This window comes from Mauremys mutica, chromosome 3 (assembly GCF_020497125.1).
Source record: "Mauremys mutica isolate MM-2020 ecotype Southern chromosome 3, ASM2049712v1, whole genome shotgun sequence".
NCBI classification, from domain to species: domain Eukaryota; kingdom Metazoa; phylum Chordata; order Testudines; family Geoemydidae; genus Mauremys; species Mauremys mutica.
Genome location: NC_059074.1, coordinates 87,254,946 through 87,280,485, shown reverse-complemented (window position 1 = coordinate 87,280,485; position 25,540 = coordinate 87,254,946). Strand labels below are relative to the sequence as shown.

The window sequence follows — 25,540 nt, the reverse complement described above, 5'->3', positions numbered from 1 at the left end:
GTGGGTTTTCTTTGATCAGGGCAGTGTCAGGGTGCTGATGCCTCTATCAGGGGACAGAGAAGGCCTGCTTGACCCCATCACAACCATCATCAGTGTTGATACCCCAAGGGATAAACTACAGCTGAGAGGTAGAAGTTACATTTCACCCTGCGTACTACTGGGGAGTATGTTTTCAAAAAAAAGCACAAGCAATGGAGGAAAATATTTGGTTTTGTTTAGATTTCAGTTTTGTTGGGTCGTATCATCACAATCACAGCAGAGTTCAAGGAGAGGCTGAATTCTCTATGAAATATTAATAATGTACCGGAGTATCATTGATTTTTAAGATGTTATAGAATAAAAATATATTTTACACAATTCAATAGACAAGAAAGCTAATTGTTAAGCTAGGAGCAATAGACAAATAAATAGGGGACATATCAGCTGCAGGTTAGCAAAAAACCACTTTATTAAGTTTCTTCTACAGAGATAAAAATTGAAGATACCGCCATCCCATTATTCCAAATGTCAACTTCTGTGGCCAGATTTGCCCTCTCTTACTAATGCCAAGTAGTACCTTACAGTACGAGTAGTCCCATGGAAATAGTTGGGACCACTCATTAAGGAAGGTGCAGTTTAATTTGAATTGAGTAAGGGCATCTATCTCTGGGACTTACAATGAGCTATTCATTCAATGGGAAATCACACACTCTAACACAGGGGTGGGCAAACTTTTTGGGGCGAGGGCCACATCTGGGTGAGGAAATTGTATGCAGGGCCGGGGCAGGGCGGGTGGAGTGCGGGATGTGGAGGAAGGGGCTCAGGACAAGGGATTGGGGCAGAGAAGGGGTGCAGAGTGCAAGAGGGGGCTCAGGGAAGCGGGTTGGGGTACAGGAGGGGTGCGGAGTGCAGGATGAGGCTCAGGGCAGGGAGTTGGGGTGCACGGGGTGCAGGGTGCAGCAGGGAGCTCAGGGCAGGTGGTTGGAATGCACAGGAGTGCAGAAAGGGGCTCAGGGCAGGGAGTTGGGTGCAGGAGGGGTGCGAGGTAGAGGCAGAGGGCTTAGGGCAGGAAGTTGGGGGGGCGGGGGGCAGGAGGGGTTTGAGCTCCAGCCCGGTGCCGCTTATTTAAAGTGGCTCCGGGGTGGCAGTGGCGCACACCAGGGCCAGGGCAGGCTCCCTGCATGCCTGCCCTGTCCCCACGCCACTCCAGGAAGTGCTGCAGCCCCTGGGTGGGGGGGGGCAGAGGGCTCTGCGTGCGCACATGGAGCCCTTTGCCTCCCGGCCCGGGGGCTGCTTCTGAGAGCAGCGCCGGGCCTGCAGCACCACCAGGGGTAATCCCGCGGGCCGGATCCAAAGCCCTGAAGGGCCGGATCCGGCCCGCGGGCCATAGTTTGCCCATCTCTGCTCTAACAGAATGGTATACAGAAAATATAATATGGATTCCTAACCATTCATCTAGAGACTGCCAGCTACCATGAGATGATCTGAGTAAAATGGCCAGCAGTCATACCAGAAGTGACAGAACATGAGGCCAAATCCTTATTCTGGCAAACTGACAGTGAAGTTGCCTGAGTTTAGACTGAGAAAAAATGGAATACAGGCATCAGTATTTGCCCCCATTGTTTTTCAACTCCTGTATGAATGTTGCCCATTTCACTCAGCCCCTCTCATGACTGTTATCTTTAAACTGCTTTTAGGAGTTGCACCATCATATGTTATTTTGCAAAATGCTTTGGGAATTAGGCCTGCATTATTCACCATTGCTGGGGGTACTTATTTACTTTAAGTCTGGAAGTCAGAAAACCAGAAGTAATCCACATTCTGAATTATCTTCAGGAAACAGCACAAACAAATAAGACCTTCTGTCCTGATACTTTCATATGTTCATAATTTTGTAAAATTACAGTTTTTATTAACATGCATTAGTCATCATTTGTGAATCTTTTTTTTTAAATGAACCTTTCTCAAGATGCTGTAGAGATTTTTCATCACATCATAAATATTTGGTTCTGTTTTATTACAACACAAGACATATTTTCTGCTATATCTTTCTGTGCTACATGCCAAATATCCTTCAGGAAAAATAAGGTTTGACATCAGAATTAAATTGCAAACAGCATTATCTACAAGTAGATAATGGATCTTTTATAAAGAGGCAGAATTTCTTTTTTTCTTTAGACTTACAGAGATTAAGGTCACATCACAGTATGTTAAAGTACATAAACCTCCATAATCTTTGGCAGATTTATTACCTACCACACACTCACAGTACCCTGTGAATCTTTGTAATTCTTAATATGAACAGCTGGCAGTAAATAACCATATATAAAACATTTGATGGTGAAAAAAGGATGATTTGTAAGGAAGGTACTGATCCCAAAGACAACATTTAACTTGTTTTTGCAGACGTCTTGACATTTAATCTCTAATTTAAGGTGTGAATATTTCAGTAAGTCAGCAAATACTGGGATCTGCACTTGATGAAATTTACCAGGGAGTTGCAGTTTTGTTTTGTTTTAAAAAACACATCTAGTTTAGTAAAGCCTGCCACTTACAAAGATTCCCATCAGCTGGTTGGCATGGGGGAAAGCATTTAGAGGGGATGGAAAAAAGGAAGAAGAAACTGCTAACATAATATTTGACACTTTAAACATGGTTTTGCTCTGAGAGTACCAGGGTTGGTACTGTAGTGTTTTTAAAGGAGGATGTCTGTTAGCTGCAGAGAAAGCTACAAAATGATTACTACTGTGTGAGATGCAGATTGTGAACAGTCATCATTCCATTGCCTTTGAGTCTTCAAGGCTTGACATCTATGGCACTGCTTGTGTCAGGAACTGCCCACCAGTGTGAGTAGGGTGTTCACAATGTCACCCTAAGAATGCACATTGGTCATTGACTGATTTCATTGCAGCATCACAAACTGCATAGAAGGCAAAGTAAATTAAAAGCATTTTTTCTTTGGTTTCTAGGATTTTTGGCACATAAAGGGGAAGGCTGCATCTGGCCCTGGACGAATAGGTGGAGGGGGATGTTAACAGTCTATTCTTTGCCTTCTATGCAGAGTCCAACCATAATTGCAGTACCTATGCTCTCTTTTATGCAGGGACTTTCCCGTGTTACCCTATAGGATTCAAGGCAGCTCAAAAAGGCTGGGAAATATGTGGAACCATGGTCATGAAGAGTTTGCAGCCATGGCGCAGTCTCTTTTGGCTGAAACAGCACACCCACAATGGGTCAGTGTAGCTGTAGTTTAGGAGTGTTCTTGGGTTCCTCTCTGACACTATCAGAGGGGTAGCCGTGTTAGTCTGGTTCTGTAAAAGCAGCAAAGAATCCTGTGGCACCTTATAGACTAACAGACGTTTTGCAGCATGAGCTTTCGTGGGTGAATACCCACTTCTTCAGATGCACTTCTTCTTCTCTGACACTAAGCTCTCACACAGCAGCATCTGCAAGTAATGCTTCCTATCATCTCTAGCTGGCTAGACGATTCTGTCCCATCATGACGGATAACGACCAGACCTCAGTTATACATGTCTTTGCCACCTTCTATCTGGTCTACAGCAATGACCACAAAGCATCAGCCCTTCGGAAACTAGCTCAGGCCACTGCAGCACCTCTCCCCTGCAAAACAGGCCACTGCAAGCACATCACACCTGTCCCCTGTTCTCTGCACTGGCTTCCCATAGAACAGAGGTGGCCAACCTATGGCTCCGGAGCCGCATGTGGCTCTTCAGAGGTTAATATGCGGCTCCTTGCATAGGCGCTGACTCCAAGGCTGGAGCTACAGATGCTAACTTTCCAATGTGTTGTGGGGTTCTCACTGCTCAACCCCCTGCTTTGCCCCAGGTCCTGCCACCACTCCACCCCTTCCCCAAAGGCTTCTGCCCCTTCCCCCAGGCCTGCTATGCCCTTGCTCCTCTCCCGTCCCCACCAGAGCCTCCTGTGCAATGCAAAACAGCTGATTGTGGTGGGCAGGAGGCGTGGGGAGGGAGGGGGAGGTGCTGAGGGTTGGAGGTGGGGTAGCAGATGGGGGGCTGCTGACATATTACTGTGGCTCTTTGGCAATGTTCATTGGTAAATTCTGGATCCTTCTCAGGCTCAGGTTGGCCACCCCTGCCATAGAATATGAAATAAAATTCAAGGCCTCAGTCCTTATCCTCAAGCCACTCAATGGCTTGGGCTCAAAGTATCTAAAAAAAATCAACTAAAGCTGTGGGGAGATGAAGACTGGGCTAACCAGCGACACCCCTTTGACACAATGGAATTTTCCACAATCCAGGAAAAGCTTATCTGTGCTGCAATTTTCTCAGGTGCCAGCCTGCAATGGGGTTACAAACCCCCTACTGAGCACTGGCAGAAGGGAGAGAAGAATCTTCCCTGCTGACAGGCAGTCAGGCTGATCTCACCTCAGCACAGCTGGCAGGACAGCTGGTCATGGAGACAGAGAGCAATGAGGAGGCAGAGAAGGTTGGGATAGAGGAAAGACAACATCCCTTCACCACGTTGCCTCTAAAAAATGGACAGGGAGATAAACTCCACGGCTTGCAATCTTCCTTTATGGGCTGATTGACTCATTTAGGCAAAGTTGATGGAGTGGGCTAACTGGAAATGAATAGAGGGAGACCAGTTTGGAAAAAATCTGAGCTCTCTAGAGAGACTGCCCCCAAGAGCAGCTGACAGACCAAGCCTGCAGAATGAACTCCCCCAGGAACTAACGACCTTCACAAAGGTCACCACCTTCTGTTTGAAGGGCACAGCACATGTCTTCAACCTGACCTCTGTAAATATAAACATTTTGCAACATATATATTAAAAGAACAACAACAAAAAAAGCAAATCAAGATGCCCGCCCACCTCACCCCCCAGTACACACACTGAAACAACCCACTGCACATGCTATTGTGCCCCTGGGGGGAGATGAGAGAACAAACCACATGAGATATGTTAGTCACTTTACTTAATACACTACTGGAAGGTACTCGAGATTATACTGTGCTCATCACTATAGTAACATAGATAAAATAGGACGGGATGATGACGCTGTCCACAGTCGGTGCCACAGTTGTTTGGCAATAGAGAGGAGCACATTCTGTAACCTTGTGGAGGGTGGTCCAGTTCACGATGCACTTGGAGCTTCTACTTGACGAGTGTGGCTCCACGGCACACCCTACTCACTGCCAGGTCTTTACAACACAAGCAAAGTGAATTTGGCAGGCTTCTTTGTTTGTTTCATTCTAAAGCTGCAATGGGTACGTCTACACAGTCAGTGTCAGCAGGGAACCTGTGTCACCAGACTTGGCCTTGCAGGGCTCATGCTAACACACTAAAAATAGCTGTGTAGACAGAGCTTCTAAGATGTGGCTTGGGCTGCAGTGTGGGTTCTGATGCCCACCCTCCCACCCCCATCCCCAGGCTTCAGAGCCTGAGCTCCAGCCAGAGTTGCAATGTCTACAGAGCTATTTTTAGCATGATAGTGAGTCCCACGAGCCCAAGTCTGGCAACCTAGGCTAGACGCTCATGGCTGCAGGCCTTGTAGACATACCCAATAGGCTGCCTGGCCTGCAGAGCCTTAGTGAACTACCTGAGCCAGATCAACACAACAGAAATATGAAGCTTTACTGATTGACACCAACTGAGGATTGAGCCCAACTGTGTTCATAGCTCATATCACTATTTAATAAGAAGCTACTTGATCAGCAGCCAGGCTACCACCATTTGTAGCCAGCTTCCCTCACAACTTTCCCAATTCCGTTTTTTTCACACATTTCCTGTCATTCCTGTGCTTTCTGGAACTCTGCAAAGTCTCTGCTCCCCAGTTCTCCACAGTTTCAGTCTCCACTACAATGTAGTAAAAACTGAGAAAAACATGAAGAAACCTGCAACCCCAGATTTCACAGGCTTTTAAGGTTTACTGGACCAACATCCTAAATCAGAGACATGCTGTCATCTCCATTTCTGCTGTTGTTTCTCTCTCATTTACTGGATAATACCTTAGAAAGAACACCTCTAAAGACAAGCACTGTGACTAGTCCTGCTTGAACTTCTCTAACAGAGAATGGCCCAGATATTCAGCTGGCGTGAATACATATAGTCCCATGAAAGTCTTGCTGTGGTGCTGGTCAGAGATAGCGTAGCTGTTGAGAGAGAGGAGGTGCTTCTTGTTAAGCACTGATATCCAGTGGAGTTATGCTGATTTAAAGCAACTAAGGGTCTGGCCCAAAGCCTAAAGATGGTCTGCCACCATCCTATTAGTCACAACGCTGGTATATGAGAAGCAGTTTGAATGTGTTTGCAGGCCCTGAAGTTCAAACAGGTTTGAGTTGAAATGAACCTACTTTTCACATTTACTCAGCAGAGTTCAAGTTTCACTGGTTCTTAGACACAGGAACAAGTCCATACTGGGTTCTCTGGTTCACCAGACTTAGGAATGGTGTCTATATGTGACCAGCCACAGGAGACTTTCTACTGAACAACAGTTTGAACTCAGAATTCACCAGGTGAACAGCAGCCTCTATGGGCTAGAGCAGGGATCAGCAAACTTTGGCATGCAGCCCATCAAGGAAATCCGCTGGTGGGCCAGGACGGTTTGTTTACCTGCAGTGTCTGCAGGTTCGTCTGACTGCAGCTCCCACTGGCTGTGGTTTGCTGTTCCAGGCCAATGGGGGCTATGGGAAGCAGCGTGGGCCGAGGGATGTGCTGGCCGCCGCTTCCCACAGCCCCCATTGACCTGGAACAGCAAACCGTGGCCAGTGGGAGCTGCAATCAGCCGAACCTGCGGACACTGCAAGTAAACAAACCATCCTGGCCTGCCAGCAGATTTCCCTGATGGGCCGCGTGCCAAAGGTTGCTGATCCCTGGGCTAGATTTTGATTCAGACGTTGTCCTTGTGCAAAGGTTTGAGAGAGCATAAGACTCTTACATCTGTGTGTAGGAGTATGTATAGTTACTTACCTACTTGTTCTCTCATTAGGGCAGGTGGGCAGGAATGGCTGGATCCTTTGCTCCACTCACTGTGCTTGCTTGACAGAGTAGTTGGAGCCACCACAGGGCAGAACAGGGTATTGTACGCCAGCAGTAAACTGCTACCCCCAGGAGCAAAGAGGAAGCTGGGGATGAATTATGAGTTAGAGGTGTGTCTGAGTTGCAGTGTATCCCAGAGCTACTCCTGAGGTCGGGGGAGGGGAGCTTCCACATCATCCCTTGTTAAGGGCTGTGGCTAATGTGAAAGGTGGGTGTTTAGAGTGTTTTGCCTAAATGTTTATAGGGATGCAGACAGAGCCAAAAGTCCACTTACCTAATCCCATATTTGTCTCTTTCTTCACTTTTGTCCTGTGCTTCATATATGACTATGTTGTCTATGCTATGTACATTTTAGCCTTGTAAAATTTCCTCTGTAGAGTGGAGAATAACTGCTGCATGCCAATGTTTAGCTATTTTCTCTTGTCCTGGGTAATGGGACTGAAAATGGGAGGAAAGTAACTGTTGGGCACCTGAATTTGTCCCATTTTTGCTATATGTAAGATGTTTATCCTTGTCACTTTAGAGTCAAAGCCCCTTTTCATAAGAACATAAGAATGGCCCATACTGGGTCAGACCAAAGGTCCATCTAGCCCATAATACTGTCTTCCGACAGTGGCAAATGCCAGGTGCCCCAGAGGGAATGAACAGAACAGTTAATCAGCAAGTGATCCAACTCATTGTCCATTCCCAGCTTCTGGCAAACAGAGGCTGGGGATACCATCCCTGCCCATCCTGTGTAATAGCTATTGATGGACCTATCCCCCATGAATTTATCTAGTTCTTTTTTGAACCCTGTTATACTCTTGGCCTTCACAATATCTTCTGGCAAAGATTTCCACAGGTTGATTGTGCATTGTGTGAAGAAATACTTCCTTTTGTTTGTTTTAAACCTGCTGCCTATTAATTTCATTTGGTGACTTCTAGTTCTTGTGTTATGAGAAGGAGTAAACAACACTTCCCTGTTTACTTTCTCCACAGCAGTCATGATTTATAGACCTCTATCATATTAGTCATCTCTTTTCCAAGCTGAAAAGTCCCAGGTCTTATTAATCTCTTCTCATACGGAAGCCGTTCCATACCCCTAATCATTTTTGTTGCCATTTTCTGAACCTTTTCCAATTCCAATATTTTTTTTTAGAGATGGGGCTACCACAGCTGCATGCAGTATTCAAGATATGGATATACTATGGATTTATATAGAGGCAATATCATATTTTCTGTCTTATCTATCCCTTAATGATTCCCAACATTCACTTTTTTGACTGCCGCTGCATGTTGACTGGATGTTTTCAGAGAACTATCCGGAATAACTCCAAGATCTCTTTCTTGAGTGGTAACAGTTAATTTAGACACCATCATTTTAAATGTATAGTTGGGATTATGTTTTCCAATGTGCATTACTTTGCATTTATCAGCATTGAACTTCAGCTGCCATTTTGTTGCCCAGCCACCCAGTTTTGTGAGATCCTTTTGTGGCTCATTGCAGGCTGCTTAGGACTTAACTATCTTGAGTATTTTGTAACATCTGCAAATTTTGCCACCTCACTGTTTACCTCTTTTTCCAGATCATTTATGAATATGTTGAATAGTACTGGTCCCAGTACACACCCCTGGGGGACACCACTATTTACCTCTCTCCATTATGAAAACTGACCATTTATTCCTACCCTTTGTTTCTTATCTTTTAACCAGTTACCAATCCATGAGAGGACCTTCCCTCTTATCCCATGACAGCTTACTTTGCTTAAGAGCTTTTGGTGAGAGACCTCGTCAAAGGCTTTTATGAAAATCTAAGTACACTACATCCACTGGATCCCCCTTGTCCACATGCTTGTTGACCCCTTCAAAAATGCTAGTAGATTGGTGGAGGCATGATTTTCCTTTCCAAAAATCATGTTGACTCTACCCCAACAAATTATATTCATCTATGTGTCTGACAATTTTGTTCTTTACTATAGTTTCAACTAGTTTGCCCAGTACTGAAGTCAGGCTTACTGGCCTGTAATTGCTGGGATCACCTTTTAAAAAATTGGCATCACATTAGCTATCCTCCAGTCATTTGGTACAGAAGTTGATTTAAATGATAGGTTACAAACTACGGCTAGTAGTTCTGCAATTTCACATTTGAATTCCTTCAGAACTCTTGGGCAAATACCATCTGGTCCTGGTGACTTATTACTGTTTAGTTTCCTTGATGTTGTCAGGATTCTACATCATCTTTCAGTATCTACAGATTCCTCTTACAGATCAGTGCTTTAGACAATACATTTTCATTCATCTTAATAGTGTCTCAATGATCTGCATTACTCCTTGAATTTCAGATTTTTTCTCTTCTATGCTTCCTCTCTAATCATCTTTCTGAGGGCAGCAAAAATAAAGTGAAAATGTGCTGCCAAAACTCCAAGTCCTTCAGGGCTGTTAACGCCTCATCCCCCCTCCCCTCCCCACCTCATCTCTATTTCCATTTCCCGAATTCTTCCATATGTTCTTCAACTTGGTTAATTTCACTATTCAAAGCTTCCAGCATAGCCCCAAGGAAACCATAAACCATTTATCTCTATTTTGGCATGTAGGAAGTCAGCAGTTCTTGCAAAGGCCTGCCACAAAAATTGGGCTCCATGCCTTTGGGAAGGAGAAACAAGGTCAGAAATCATTGGAAAGAGTGCACATGCCAGAGGAACTTTTGTTTGAAGGTGTCTGTTATCCATTTTTCCCCCTCTTAAAGTACTTTTGATGGTCTCCAGGTGCCTCTCCTGAGACTAGGATATTTTATTTAATGTTATCAGGAATTTCACCCCAAGTGCCAACAAAATGAAGAGGTAAATTTGTCCTCCAATTCTCTTGATTTGGTCCAAATTGATGATATCTCCAATGGCAAAAGCAGCAACCTCAGTATTTATCATAATCATATATAGGGCTGTGGTTTTATTATGGTATTTTTTAGGAAACATTGTGGTGAAGTGGGCAGAAGAATCCCAAAAAGTCAAAGATATTTTTTAGAATATATGGAAAATCATGGAATCCAGCTGTGACAGCTCTGATAAAAGTACAGCCTTAAGCATACAAGGTGGTCCAACTGGCAGCTAAATCCAGCGGTGGGATGATTCTATCCAGCCCCTGAACAATTTTCAGCTGCATGCAGCCCTACAGGCCCCATGATCCCTGCTCCCTGAGGCATCAGGTTGCTATTTTTTCCACAACAAGCCCCCAAATCTCCAAAAGATGACATAAAAAGAAAAAGAAAGCTGCAAAAGTCCAAAAAGCAAGCCCAAGCTCATCATAACCCCCAGCCACTTAGGGCACTTACCTTGCAGTCCAGACATCATCTGTTCAGCACCGTCATCTGTCTGGCTTCACTGCAGCTGGGAAGGGTCACTGAGGCGGAATGGGCACCAGGGGCGGCTCCAGACACCAGCACACCAAGCGCGTGCCGGAGCGGCAAGCCATGGGGGGCGCTCTGCCAGTCACCGCGAGGGCGGCAGGCAGGTTGCCTTCGGTGGCATGCCTGCAGAGGGTCCGCTGGTCCCGCGGCTTCGGCGGACCTCCCGCAGGCATGCCACCGAATCTGCGGGACCGGGGACCTCCCGCAGGCAAGCCGCCGAAGGCAACCTGCCTGCCGTGCTTGGGGCGGCAAAATACCTAGAGCTGCCCCTGATGGGCACACCCCCACTGGTGTGACCATGCAAGGTTATGAGGGTGAGTCAGCACACTCTATGAAATGGCATCCTCTTTGTGGCACTCTCTGCAAAACAGCATCCTCTGCAACACCAGCAACCAGCCCACAGCATTGAAAAGGTTGGATCACCCTTAACATAAAACACATTCATATTTTTTGTGCTTCATTTAGTACTCCCGGGAGTACACAGGCTGTGAGACACCTTGCTGCCACCTGCGCTTAGCATGAGGCAGCCTCATCTGTGCCTGCTTGGAGTCAGCCAACTCTGCCAGCCACGGGCAACTGAAGGACTCCTCTCTATGCCTATGACTCTGCAGGTTGGTGATTGGCACACTCCAATATCTGAGCCCTCTGCCCTTCTCACTGGAATGTCCAGCTTTTGGTCCACCAGCCACTCTATTCACAGATTTGCTGTTCCCAAAGGAATAGTGCACCCCAGCTTCCCAGTTATACTACAGAGCACCTCTTCACTTAACACACTGTGCTTAGATATATGTACAGTGAAATCAAGTAAAAATATATTTAGCAAAGTAGAGAGATTTGAGTGATAGCAAGGAGCAGTATTGGAAACAAAGGAGTACATGTGAAATAAAACCATAACTCACATTCTAGAACCTAGACTTATTTAACTAGATACAATCATGTCTAATGAAGTACTGCTCAGCAGCGCTTTTCAACCAGGCAGGCTCTGATCCCTTTTTTATAGGACAAGTCATGCTGTCAGCTTGTCTCCTAGGTGAAGAATTCAGAGTGTCTCTTGGTACCCTTAGATATAGAATGACAGTTTTTTGTTCTTTTTCATAAACAGAACTCCCTCTGCTGATTATTTTTTTCCTGTGGCTCCTTTCTTGTTGATTTTGCAATCTTTTACTCAGCATGTGGCTGTTGTGAGACACAGAATACACAATACCAAAGAGGAAAAAAAAGCACCTGCTACCTGCTGCTTGAAAGGAACCTATTTAAGACAGGTCACTTCTTGGCTACCTGCTTTAACTCCAAGGCTTTGAGAATGAAATTTCCAGTATAGATACCTAACTCCTTAAATATCATTTTGAAATGATTATGACAGCTACTGGCTCTTGATAAATACCTGACATGCCATCCTTTGGAGAATGTAATGTGCATATATCTGACCCAAGGAATCCCTGCAAAACCCTCTGCATCCCGTGACCACTGACAATTGGCATCAAGAGGTTCATGGGTCACACTTTCCCCCAATCCTAATTTCTCAGTTACTGATCACACTGCATGGTAGCACTAAAGCATCACATGGCTTTTGCAGTAGCAGTAAAGAATATTTATCAATATTTTTATGCAATCATTTTGTTCTTGCTACTGCTGATGGTTTTGATGCTGGCAGTTGTCTTGTCTCTTGTTTTTATTTGTCGTAGGGAATGTCTACACTGCAATAAAACACCTGTGGCTGGCCCATGTCAGCTGACTTGGGCTCACAGTGCTCAAGCTGAGGGGCTATAAAATTGCAGTGTAGATGTTCAGGCTTGGCCTGGAGCCTGAGCCATGGGGTCCTGTAAGGGAGGAGGGTCCCAGAGCCCAGGCTCAGTCTGAGCCCAAACATCTACACAGCAATCGTATAGCCTGAGTCCCATAACCAAAGTCAGCTGGCATGGGCCAGCGGAGGGTGTTTCATTGCAGTGTAGACATACCCTTGGAATGCAACACACAGTATTTAATAACAGAGGGACAAATTCTGTACATAGCTCCTTATCAACACCATGTAAAGTGCCTCCACATCAACCCCTAAAGGTCAGTTGGGAATGTGGGTAGGGTGTTCCCCATCTTCTTCACAGTCATGACCCTAAGAGCTGCTCAGGATGAGAGAGCTCAAACACGTTAACTCCATAGCACCTTGATTAACATTAGGCAAGGCTGATCCTTTTCTTCCCCATGGAAGTTATTGAAGCCCTGGGGTGACAGTAACACACCTGGGAACCACCCAGAGGGAAAGAGAGGAACCAGATGAGATCCTCGGATTTAATCAAACAGGCGGTATCATGGAACAGAAGTAGGAGATTGTTGGGGACTGTCCTCTCCCTCTGATCACCAGGATAGGTTTTCATTCCCAGTGGATTCCATACTCTGCTACAAGGGGACAGATCAATTTTGGTTTGATTAGCCCCCACAGCTATGGAGCCTGGCCCAGCCAGACAGCTCTGCTGGTATCTACAGCATGGAGACATTAGGGCTGAATAATGGCTCACAGAACTAAAGTTTCTGTTCTTTGCATGATTGATTAAGTGCAATTTTCTCACATAGACAAGCTTTTGGATGCATAACTGGCAGTAGTAATAGTCTTACATCCTCTGAGGAGCAGGCACAGAGTGAGATACAGATTACACCATGAACAGCAGATTTTAGGAGCACTTATAGCAAATACATATTCAGACTGTATTGCTTTCTATGAACATTCAGTGAAAAACAAAACAAAGCCTTTTGCATGACTGTTCCTGAGAACACCAATGAAAGGGGTAAAACATGACAGGCATGTGAATTGGCAGGCATTATTTGCAAGAATATTTGTGATTCACTGTTTAGTGTATTTTCCCAGCTCAAGTCCTGACTTGGTCAACACTCTCAACAGACTCAATGACAGTTTTCCTGGCCTAATAAGGGTTACAGGATAAGGCCACAATCAGAAGTGCCAAACATTAAACTTTAACCCTCACGATAGAGTGAGTTGAACACTAATGAGTCTTTTGCCATCTGATGATCTGACCCTTCCAATTTTGCAGAATTGAACAAGCAGGAATTTCTTTTTCCAGACCTCCAGCCTCTTGCCACCAGTCTTTACAACTGGCCCTGTCTTCCTCCCCTACGGCCTGTTTCCATGGTGTGTAACAGAGCTGCAACTGTTTCCCAGCAATCACTTTCACTGCACCCCAAATGGTCATGAAGTGTATAGACAGAACAGTAAAAAGGCCAAAAGAATCCCCCATTGCTAACTAGAACCAAGATGAATTGTGTCAGAGTTCAGAGCACTGTAGTTGCTTTGGCACTGAATAACTGCACTTGGCCTCTGCCAAGGCGGGTGTCAGCTGGTGAATTACAACATTGGCAGACCAGACAGAGATAAGCAAAAAATACAATGACAGCTGCTACACAGAACTATTCTTTCTGGCCTAGTGAATACAAAAATACATTGTGTAAATAAAGACAGACAGCTTCATTATGCAATTGTCTGCTACTATGTCACTGCTAAAGTAGTAGTATTGACTCAGGAAACCATACCCAGAGTCATCAAGCTAATGTGTTCTTGCTTTTTGGACACACAGCGCTATAAGAAATGTAATAATGTAACTCTCTAACAATAGAACTACAGTAATATGTGGGTGAGAGCCAAGAACCTGGTGAATATCAAGACACTTTGTTTTTGGTAAAGAATTATTGTATACATTGTGTGTCTAAAAATGAAGACTCAGAGAGAACAAATATTTGACATTCAGATTGGCTCTACTTAGTGTAACTAATAACTTACACATAAAAAGTGCTGAGGGATAGCATTGGCCTACTAAACCCAGGGTTGTAAGCTCAATCCTTGAGGGGACCACTTAGGGATCTGGGGCAAAAATCAGTACTTGGTCCTGCTAGTGAAGGCAGGGGGCTGGACTCGATGACCTTTCGAGGTCCCTTCCAGTTCTAGGAGATTGGTATATCTCCTATTATTATCTCTTTCCATCAGTTAAAACCTATAGAGAAAAATGAAATGAATTAAAATGAAAACCTTTCTTTCTTAAAATCATAGGACTGGAAAGGACCTTGAGAGGTCATCTAGTCCAGTCCCCTGCACTCAAGGCAGGACTAAGTATTATCTAGACCATCCCTGACAGATGGTCTAACCTGCTCTTAAAAATCCCCAAAGATGGAGATTCCACCACCTCCCTAGGCAATTTATTCCAGTGCTTAACCACTCTGACAGTTAGAAAGTTTTTCCTAATGTCCAACCTAAACTGCCCTTGCTGCAATTTAAGCCCATTGCTTCTTGTCCTATCCTCAGAGGTTAATGAGAACAATTTTCCTCCCTCCTCCTTGTAACAACCTTTTAGGTACTTGAAAACTGTTATGTCCCCTCTCAGTCTTCTCTTCTTCAGACTGAAAAAACTGGGTTTGGTTAATCTTCCCTCATAGGACATGTTTTCTAGACCTTTAATAATTTTTGTCGCTCTTCTCTGGACTTTCTCCAATTTGTCCACATCTTTCCTGAAAGGTGGCACGCAGAACTGGACACAGTACTCCAGTTGAGGCCTAATCAGTGTGGAGTAGAGCGGAAGAATTACTTCTTGTGTCTTGTTTACAATTCTTCTGCTATTACATCCCAGAATGTTGCAAAAAAAGCAAACATCAGAGTTACACTGTTGACTCATATTTAGCTTATGATCCACTTTGACCCCCAGATCCCTTTCCACAGCACTCCTTCCTAGGCAGTCATTTCCCATTTTGTATGTGTGCAACTGATTGTTCCTTCCTAAATGGAGTACTTTGCATTTATCCTTATTGAATTTCATCTTTTTTACTTCAGACCATTTCTCCAGTTTGTACAGATCAATTTTAATTTTAATTTTAATCCTATCCTCTAAAGCACTTGCAACCACCCTTCCCCCCAGCTTGGTATCATCCGCAAACTTTATAAGTGTACTCTCTATGCCATTATCTAAATCACTGAGGAAGATTTTGAACAGAACTGGACCCAGAACCGATCCCTGTGGGACCACACTCATTATGCCCTTCCAGCATGACTGAATCAGTGATAACTACTCTCTGAGAATGATTTTCCAACCAGTAATGCATCCACCTTATGGTTTACTGTAACATGAAAAATGTTACTGTATGGGAAAATTGTAGAAAGTAAAAAATGAAAAGAAATCATCACAGGATATTATGTTTATTAGATGAATATTTTCATCCTCACTCCATTATCTTTGCAAAGTGATGTTGGATAAGCACTTAGACTCTGAGTTAAGAAGGAAGCATTTAATGAGGCTTTTAAGTGGTCTCATCAGGGCTGGCTCTAAGTTTTTTGCCACCCCAAGCAAAAAAAGTTTTGGCTGCCCCCCACCCCAGCCCTGGGCAATCACCCACCCACCTCCTGCTGCCCCAGCCCTGGGCTCCCCCGCCACCAGTGCTGACTCCACCTGCTCCCCCTCACCTCCAGCCGGTCCAGTGCAGGCAGGGTCGGGGTAAGCAGCAGGGCTCCCAGGCTATGCCTCAGCCCAGGGTCCCTCCAGCCAGGGCTCCCGCCTCCAGGACTGGCCGGGACTCGGGAGGGCAGAGCTGGGGAACCACCCCTGCAAGGGGCTGAAGAGCTAGGACACGGTAGCCCCACAGGGAGCGGAGCCCCGGAGAGTGGGTTGCGGGCCCCTCACGGCAGCGCCCCACCCTCTCTGGCCCTGCTGCTGCTTCTGGCCACCCTGCCGCAATCGCTGGGTGGCTCAGGCCGCTTTGCCCAGCCCCGGCTGCGGCGCTGGGGGGCAGCTGCCCTGTGGCACCTGCAGGTGGCTCTGTGAGCCTTGTGGGGCGGCCCCCAGATCGAGTGTCCCCGGCTCGGAGCCTGCCTGAGTGAAAGGCAGATGAAAATTATTCATTTGAAAGTAAAGAAACAGAGTGAAATCAAGAACATATTGTGTTAAATCTTGCAGAGCATTTTTCAACCTGAAGGCCAAAGAGCAGACAACTGTCTGAAAATGGGAGCATAAATATTCTGCAAAGAAGGGATAAACAATGTTCTTCTCTATGGGAATTAGTTGACCATCCAAGGTTCATTAAAATGATCCAAGTTTTTAAAGGAAAAATGGTGTCTGAACTGACTCGCATATAGATTTGGGATCCAGGGACCACCAGCAATTTCTAACCATCTATAACACATAACAACCATGCTACAGACATTAAGGGTATCAGATCCCCAAGTGTTTTGCAAATGCAAAACAACACAAATTAAAATGAAAAACAACATAAAATGAATGAGACAAGGTGGGTGAGGTAATATCTTCTATTAGACTAACTTCTGTTGGTGAAAAAGACAAGCAAAGTAAGCAGTCATGGGTTAAGAGAGAGGATCCTCTCACGGATCAGTAACTGGTTAAAACAAAGGTAGGAATAAATGATCCATTTTCACAATAGAAAGTGGTAAATACCAGGGTCCCTCCAAGGAACTGTACTGGAACCAGGGCTGTTCATCATATTCATAAATAATCTGGAAAGGGGAGTGAACAGTGAGATGGCAAAGTTTGCAGACACTACAAATTACTCAAGAAAGATAAGTCCAAAGCTGAGTGCAAAGAGTTACAAAGGGATCTCATTAAACTGAGTGAACAGACAACAAAATGGCAGATGAAATTCAGTGTTGATAATGCACATTGGAAAACATAATCCCAGCTATACATACAAAATGATGGGCTCTAAATTAGCTGTTACCACTCAAAAAAAGAGACTTTGGATCATTGTGGATAGTCCTCTGGGAACATCTGCTCAGTGTTCAGCTGCATCAAAAAAGCAATAGAATATTAGAAACCATTAGGAAAGGGATAGATAATAAGACAGAAAATATCATAATGCCACTATATAAATCCTTGGCACGACCACACCTTGAATACTGTGTGCAGCTGTGGTCTCCCCCTCTCAAGAAAGATCCATTAGAATGGAAAAAGTACAGAAAAGTGCAACAAAAATGATTAGGGGTATGGAACAGCTTCCATATGAAGAGAAATTAAAAAGACTGGGACTGTTCAGCTTTGAAGAGAGACGACTAAGGGGCGATATGACAGAGGTCTATAAAATCATGGAGAAAGTGAATAGGGAAGTGTTATTTACCTCTTCACAAGAGCCAAGGGTCACTCAATGAAATCAACAGGCATCAGGTTTAAAAACAAACAAAAAGAAATACTTCATACAATGCACAGTGAACCTATAGAACTTGTTGCCAGGGGATATTGTGAAAACCAAAAGTATAACTGGGTACAAAAAAAAAAAAAAAGAATTAGCTAAGTTCATGGAGGATAGGTCCATTAGTGATTATTAGCCAATATGGTGAGGGAAGCAACCTCATTCTCTCTGTCTCCCTAAACCTCAGGCTGCTAGAAGCTGGGAGTGGATGACAGGGGATGGATCATCTGATAATTGCCCTCTGAAGCATCTGGCATTGCCCATTGTCGGAAGACAGGATACTGAGTTAGATAGACCCATTGGTCTGACTCAGCATGGCCATTCTTATGTTCTTAACTTTCGAGCTCCAAAGAGCTGTGTGGAGCTCAAAACCTTGTATCTTTCACAAACAGAAGTTGGTCCAATAAAAAAGATACTAGCTCACCTGGTCTCTCATATCTTGGGACCAACATCACTGTAAACAAAATATACACCAAAAGAGGTTAAAAAGCTTAAATCAATTAGTGCTTTTCAGTCAGTGTAGAGTATGATATTCTAACTCCAGTAATATAAAAGGATATTAACATGTCTGAAGTACACATTTGAATTAATGTGCTTGTTAAATTTTATGACTCCAGCCTTAAGTCTATTTTTACGTTGACAGGTTCAGAAAGCAGGCTCTGAGAATTTTCTAGTTTGTGATCGCTCTGAAGCATGCCCATCAATTTACAAATTATACTCTAAGACCAAAGAGAGCAATGCTATTTGCACTGAGCCTGAACCTAGTTTTTCAGCTTCTCTAAACAATATTCACTCAGTTGGGGCCCAGCCAACATGAATCTGATCTGGCTATGCTATGCACATTTACAGATCATTAGAAACATTGGGGGCAGTGATAACTTTTAAAGAAACAACAAATTAGTACACCCCCAACAAACACGGTAGGCAGGGTGATCGCAACAAAATGGGGGTAGCCTCCTTCCCCAAGAACTGATAGAAAGGGGAGCAGAGATGAGGCCCTGTAAGGAAGGATTCCTGTACTCTTGCAGCAAGAATCCCTTTTATGCATGCTTACAATTTAAAGAAAATATTGTAAAGGCTTCCCCATCTCAGAAGCCTACAGTGAAAGCAAACTCTTAACTAGCTGCAATATTTGAGACAGTATCTTGGGCCAGTACACACATCCCTTTTTCTTTTTGCTTTAACTATGATTTGGCCCCAAAGCTCACATCCTTTGGAATTGGGCAAATCTCTTTGCTTCATTTTGAATGGACTATAAAGGTGGAAAGAAATCTGGCTAGATCGTTGGGCTCAACGGGTAGTGATCAACGGCTCCATGTCTAGTTGGCAGCCAGTATCAAGCGGAGTGCCCAAAAGGTCGATCCTGGGGCCAGTGTTGTTCAATATCTTTATTAATGATCTGGAGGATGGTGTGGACTGCACTCTCAGCAAGTATGCAGGTGACACTAAACTGGGAGGAGTGATAGATATGCTGGAGGGTAGGGATAGGATACAGAGGGACCTAGACAAATTAGAGGATTGGGCCAAAAGAAATCTGATGAGGTTCAACAAGGACAAGTGCAGAGTCTGCATTTAGTAAGGAAAAATCCCAGGAAAAATCCTGCTATAGACTAGGGACTGAGTGGCTAGGCAGCAGTTCAGCTTCTCGTCCACTGTAACCCCTAGGTCCTTTTCTGCAGGATATGAGTCAACAGTGTGCCCTTGTTGCCAAGAAGGCTAAACAGCATTTGGGCTGTATAAGTAGGGGCATTGCCAGCAGATCGAGGGACGTAATCATTCCCCTCTATTCGGCATTGGTGAGGGCTCATCTGGAGTAGTGTGTCCAGTTTTGGGCCCCACACTACAAGAAAGATGTGGAAAAATTGGAAAGAGTCCAGCGGAGGGCAATAAAAATGATTAGGGGGCTGGAGCACATGACTTATGAGGGGAGGCTGAGGGAACTGGAATTATTTAGTCTGCAGAAGAGAAGAATGAGGGGGGATTTGATAGTTGCTTTCAACTACCTGAAAGGGGGTTCCAAAGAGGATGGATCTAGACTGTTCTCAGTGGTACCAGATGATAGAACAAGGAGTAATGGTCTCAAGTTGCAGTGGGGGAAGTTTAGGTTGAATATTAGGAAAAAAAACTTTCACTAGAAGGTTGGTGAAGCATTGGAATGGGTTACCTAGGGAGGTGGTGGAATCTCTTCCCTTAGAGGTTTTTAAGGTCAGGCTTGAGAAAGCCCTGTCTGAGATGATTTAGTTGGGGATTAGGTCCTGTTTTGAGCAGGGGGTTGGTCTAGATGACCTCCTGAGATCCCTTCCAACCCTGATATTCTATGATTCTAAGGATTTATTTTCCCTCTCTCCTTTCTCCCCAACCCGCCTGTCTATTACTGCTGTTTAAAATTGGGGAAAGCAGAAAATTTAAAATAATTAAGGATTAAGAAAACAAATTTAAATTCTGCATGTAAAATGTGTTTACTTTTCTTTCCATCTTTATTGCCCAGAAAAATAATTAGGCCAACCTGAATACTGGAGAAAACCTATGGCATTATTTGACACATTATTGTGTCTCTTACTGTGACACCAGACAAAAGACAACAGACAGCAGGGGAAAGAACCTGCTTTAATCCAGACTTTTCTGAAAAGAACCAAGTTCTCTTCTTCTTGAGCCTAGCAACTTCAGACAGTCTGCTGGGAAAACCAAGTGTGACTTGGAATGAAGTATCAGAGGGGTAGCCGTGTTAGTCCCAATCTGTAAAAGCAGCAAAGAGTCCTGTGGCACCTTATAGACTAACAGACGTATTGGAGCATGAGCTTTCGTGGGTGAATACCCACTTCATCAGACACATGTGGTGGAAATTTCCAGAGGCAGGTATAAAATTTCCACCACATGCGTCTGACGAAGTGGGTATTCACCCACGAAAGCTCATGCTCCAATACATCTGTTAGTCTATAAGGTGCCACAGGACTCTTTGGCGCTTAGAATAAAGTGATTGGCATGCTGTAAACTGCTTCAAAAACTTTAGGAAGTTTACACCATTACTGTATTTCTGAACCAGATTCATACACCTGATAAATACACTTCAAAATATCCTAACATTATGTTCCTTGAAAAAAATTATATTTACCTGTCCATAAAAAAAAACATTGATGTAAAGCATCATTTTGAACCAAAGCTTTTTTTTTAAATTCCAAAGACATTTGTTTTAATATTAAATGTAAAACTAATAAGCAGTTCACATGTTAAAAGTGCAGACAATAGCTAACTGACCCTCACAACACACCCATGAGATAGATAAGTATATACTGCTATTTTCATTTTGTAAATGGGAAAAATGGCACAAACAAATGAAGTGACTGGGCCAAGGACACATGAGAAGGAAGGGCCTGATGTAGAAATCCAGGAGTTTTTGAACCACAGCCCCATGGTCACTGCTCCAGACTACATTGCTGTTGCCAAAACACACCTTATTGTTGTATAACCTACAGCACATGGGACAAATCCTCAGCAGATGTGAGCTGGTGTAGAGTTGCTGGAGCTACAGTGATTTAAACTAATTCCCCAGTGTGTTTTGTCTATTCAGCATATGGCAATAAAATCACTATGGAGCTGTATTTCAATAATACCACGTATACTGTCTTCCAACATCCTGAATGTCTTGGATCTTCTACTTTCTAAAATGGAATACACCAAAAGTAAGCACACCAGGGATTAATTTGGCCCAATATTTTTGCATATCTACTTAAGCGGGTCAGAAATTTTCCATCAAGATGTAATTTTGATGAAAAATGGAGAAACCACTTCAGAGAAATGTTCCTGAAACATGTTTTTCATTTTCTGGCCAACTCTGGTATTCATAAAGAGGCGATTCTAACTGCAGACAAACAAGAACAAAATAATCCTGACTCTGCTAAACTGATGACATAATTGATGTGATCTTATCTGCACTGAGACTCATATTTGGAGCCCAATATGAATACACCCAATTGAAGTACAGTCATAATTTCTAAATAAGAAAAAAGGTTATGAACTCAGCCTATGGATTATTTGCTTGTTGAGAAAGAAGTGGCTGTACACAGGCATGTAGCTATTTATCACAATGAACTAGATTCTCTCTGGCCCTTTATGAATGTGCAAGGTAAGGAGGAGGAGGAACAGGGAGCTTCCCCTGTATCCCTTGGAGCCATCCACAGGGCAAGGGCATGTGCTGTGGTCTGCTGGCAGCACTATTTGTCCCAAAATGGGGTAGGATGAGAGCAAACTCTCCTGCTCTGATGATAGGATGGCAAGGCCCTCTCTGCAGTATGCACCTCTTTGGATCCCCAGAAATTCTGGGGTGAAGTCAGAACAGGGCAAGGGTAAAGCACTGAGGGACAGGAGGGAATGTTTGTGGGTGTGTGGAAGATGGATAGGATGATATCTGAGGAGACACAGAACTTTTGTTTAGTGGGGTGGGAGTAGACTAATGAGAAGCACAGATATCGGGGAAACCAAACAGAGGTATTCTTTTACAAGAAACTTGAGGGAGTACATGTGACTGGGTTTTTTGAGATAGGAGGGAACAGATGCAGGCACAAATAATGTGGTTGGGGGTTTTATTGTTCTTTGAGGGTTTTGTGGTGGGGTCCTCAGAAGAAGATTCAGTGACAAGTTTTGGAGGCTGGAAATCAAGTGAAGTGCAAAGAGAGAGTTCAGCATCTCAGACAAATTGTCAGGCAGATCTGGCATGAAAATAGTGTAAGGCTAGACAGAAAGAAGGGGCTCGAGGGAAGGATTAGAGGTGGGAATTTTGGAAGACAATGGTGAAATACACAAAGTAAGAGGGTAAGAATAATAGAAGATGGAAAATGAAAAAGAGTATGGAGAAAAAGGAGAAATGAAAGGAGAAGAGAATAAATTAATGAAAGGAAAGCAGTAAAGACCACATGCAACTGTAGGATTAGTAAATATTTATTATTCTTACTCCCCGCACCCCTGATATTTTCACATCAGAAAATAGGATGATGAAACTCAGAGTCCATGTTAAAGTCAGGAGTTCAGTTTATGTTCCCATGGCTTGAGACATGGGAGATCTTCAGGCTGATTGTGATTGGGGGTGGCTGAAGAGATGCAAGGTCATGCCTCCTACTTGGAATTTCCATTCCAAACACTGCTTGGATTACTTTGTAGTGACCCTTGCAGACAGGTTGCTATACAACAGCACTGACAAGATTTAGATAGATTATATCTCGATGAAATTATATCTTTCTTCAACCAGGAGGTAGGACCACCTAGCATAAGGCTAAGGGTGAAGGAAGAAAGTGGGAAATAGCAAAAAGCACTAAAGAGAAGAATTCAGGGGACCATTATATCTAAAAGAAGGAAAACTGTCATCTTTCCTCTCACGTCACTCATCTATATTGAAGTATTTAATTTATTTTAAATAGATAATTCCTCTACTCTCTTCCAGGTGTTTTTCTCCAGCCAGGCACTCATTGATGGAAGCATCAGTTACTGCTCCCCTGCTTTGCACATGAAGTGAAGTGCTTTGCTCTTGGGTAAGATATTCACCAACTTTCTGAGCAAGGAGAAATAAGGACAGAGGAAAGTAAGAGCAATAGGCCAGCTGAGTTTGTAGAATAAAAAAAATAAAATAAAATCAATCAGCAAATAACGTAGAGAAGAGGGACCCAATCAAAAAAGACCCTTTCAAGAGGTTTGCAGCCTAGGGTAGGCAAACTGCTTAACTTCACAACTCCGACTTGCAGCTGACTAAGGTATTTCACTGGTCGTTTTGGATCCAAAGGTACTTTGTTCCCACACAAGCATAGCATGATCTCACAGGTTTTGCACATTTATTTATTGACATACAAATATTGAATTACAAGATTGAGATTAAGGGAAATTTTATCCTCAGCTCTGCTTGTTGTGTGCCTCATAGTTCTTAATTGTGACCTGATGTGGTACTGGGAAGACTGCTTTGTTAATACTTGTAAAGGGTGTTGAAGATGAAGGTTTCTAGGTATTATTTGAATATAAAGATCTATGCCAAGCATTTAATTCTTTCTGGGCATTGAACAGTGGTTTATGTTTATCAGCTTCATTTTAGGCAGGTGTAAGGTTATGAGTTTTGGTGTTAGAAGCAGTCAGAGAAAATATACATTCAATGGTCACATTCAGCATAGTGAGGGAAAGGATCTGGGAGTGATAACAGAGTAAACAGACAGAACAATGAAACTGTCAGCAAAATGTATTACTGCAGTCACACAGCAAATACCGTGCTAGGATGTAGACACTGGGGCCCAGAACACAAGCTGGAAGAAATGATTCCAGCTCATGGTATGTGGCTTGTTGGTAGCACATTTGACTACTACTATGCCCAGTTTTACACACTGTAAAACAGAGATGATGTCAGGGAAATAGAAGCAGAGGCAGAAGAGCCACAGATGAGAAAAGATCAGAGACAACTTATTATTATGCAGAAATAGCAGATATACTACATTTGTACTCACTAGAGAGAACATGATTAAAGGGAGGTATGAATTGGACAGGTTGGAGGTGTAGTGTGTCTGATTGGCACAAGGACAGAGGAAAGAGGACAAGTTCAATATTCTGTTCTTTTAAAAAAAGAACATCTTAAGAGTTATTTCAGGGGCTTCAAACTCATTCCTTGCAGTTGAATGCATGTGGTGTCACACACTATCCAGTACATTCTTTGGGGCTAGCAGAAATTCAATTTTTCATAATTATATTTCAAGTAGGCATTTGTTAAAAAAAACTATTAGTTTCAGGGCATCATTTTATACTCAGCCGTTCTGTGCCAATCCGTAATAAACTGTATTTGGATATTTTCCTCCAGAATGCCCTCAACATCTACACTGAGTGGTGAAAGATCCTTTCCATTTTCCTTTGGTTTTTTAACCCCTCCCCACCACCCTCCAATCATACCACAAAAGCTTTATGACAGTGTAACTGGGCTATGTTCAGTTTTGTAACTGGGACACTTAAATACGTCAATACTCTGCAGTAAATATAAAGCCACTGCATGTTCACCTGAGTGCAGAGGAGACACACAAACATGGTGTGCTCTTTTATGATGAATTTACTTCAGTTATTTCTTTTTTTTGTGTGCTTCTAAATTAAAGGTCATGCTGACTGAATGTACCTGGTTTTTCTTTGTATGCAGACAGTAGCCATGAAGTAGACCAAGAAGAATTGCACACAGTCCCTTTGTATGTGTACAACTACCCACTCCTAAATCAGAAAGAGGAGCACTGCTGAGTGAAATGACCCATTCTTCATCTCCTCCAGAGACTAAGTATGCTATTCTTTAAGCACTCATAAACCATGTTAGCCCAGTAAGCTCCTAATTGAATTAGAAATTCAATTTCAGTGTTACCATGGCCCTCATTCTGAAGGAATTGACACAGCCTTGGAGAGAAATAAACCATTTAAATACAAAGGTATAAAACCCATATGTGGATAACAAATGAGTTTTGTTTCCTTATACTCCATGACACCCCCCCAGGAGCTCTCTGCACTGTCCATATGGGTGGACATCTTTGGAGGATTTTGTACCCACAATATTTTAGTGGAATGCTAGTATACATTTTTATTTACTTGCATTATAAGCAGAGTATAAATACTGAGGTTCCAGGAATTACAGAGCAAATGCCTGTCGTGGTATTTATTTGGTGTCATCTTTCATGTGGGAAGACTTTTATAGCTCCCTTGTGTCAATGCAATACTTTATGAAGCAGTAGATCACTTCCATGGATGTGAATCGGGTTTAGTAGTTTCTTACAAGCCAGTTAGTAAGAACTTTTAAACCTTATCATTTAGTGTCCCTTCATTTCACTCATTTGAATGTTTTGCCAGTTCCTGCTTTGTTTACAGACTGCTTTAAATCTTTATCCCCTTCTTTTGCCCTAAATATGGAGAGTAATAGTCTTCCAGGGGCTGCACAGTCACATTTAGATTTAGAGTTTCTATGCTATATTTGGATCT

At 43.4% G+C, this 25,540-nt stretch overlaps 1 long non-coding RNA gene across 1 annotated transcript; it reads left to right on the top strand.

The window, feature by feature from the left end:
* On the top strand, positions 1 to 24,825 carry LOC123366346. The gene is made up of 3 exons (XR_006578043.1): positions 1 to 128; positions 23,004 to 23,091; positions 24,720 to 24,825. It is a non-coding gene; the product is annotated as an uncharacterized LOC123366346 (long non-coding RNA).
* Positions 24,826 to 25,540: the final 715 nt, after the last annotated feature.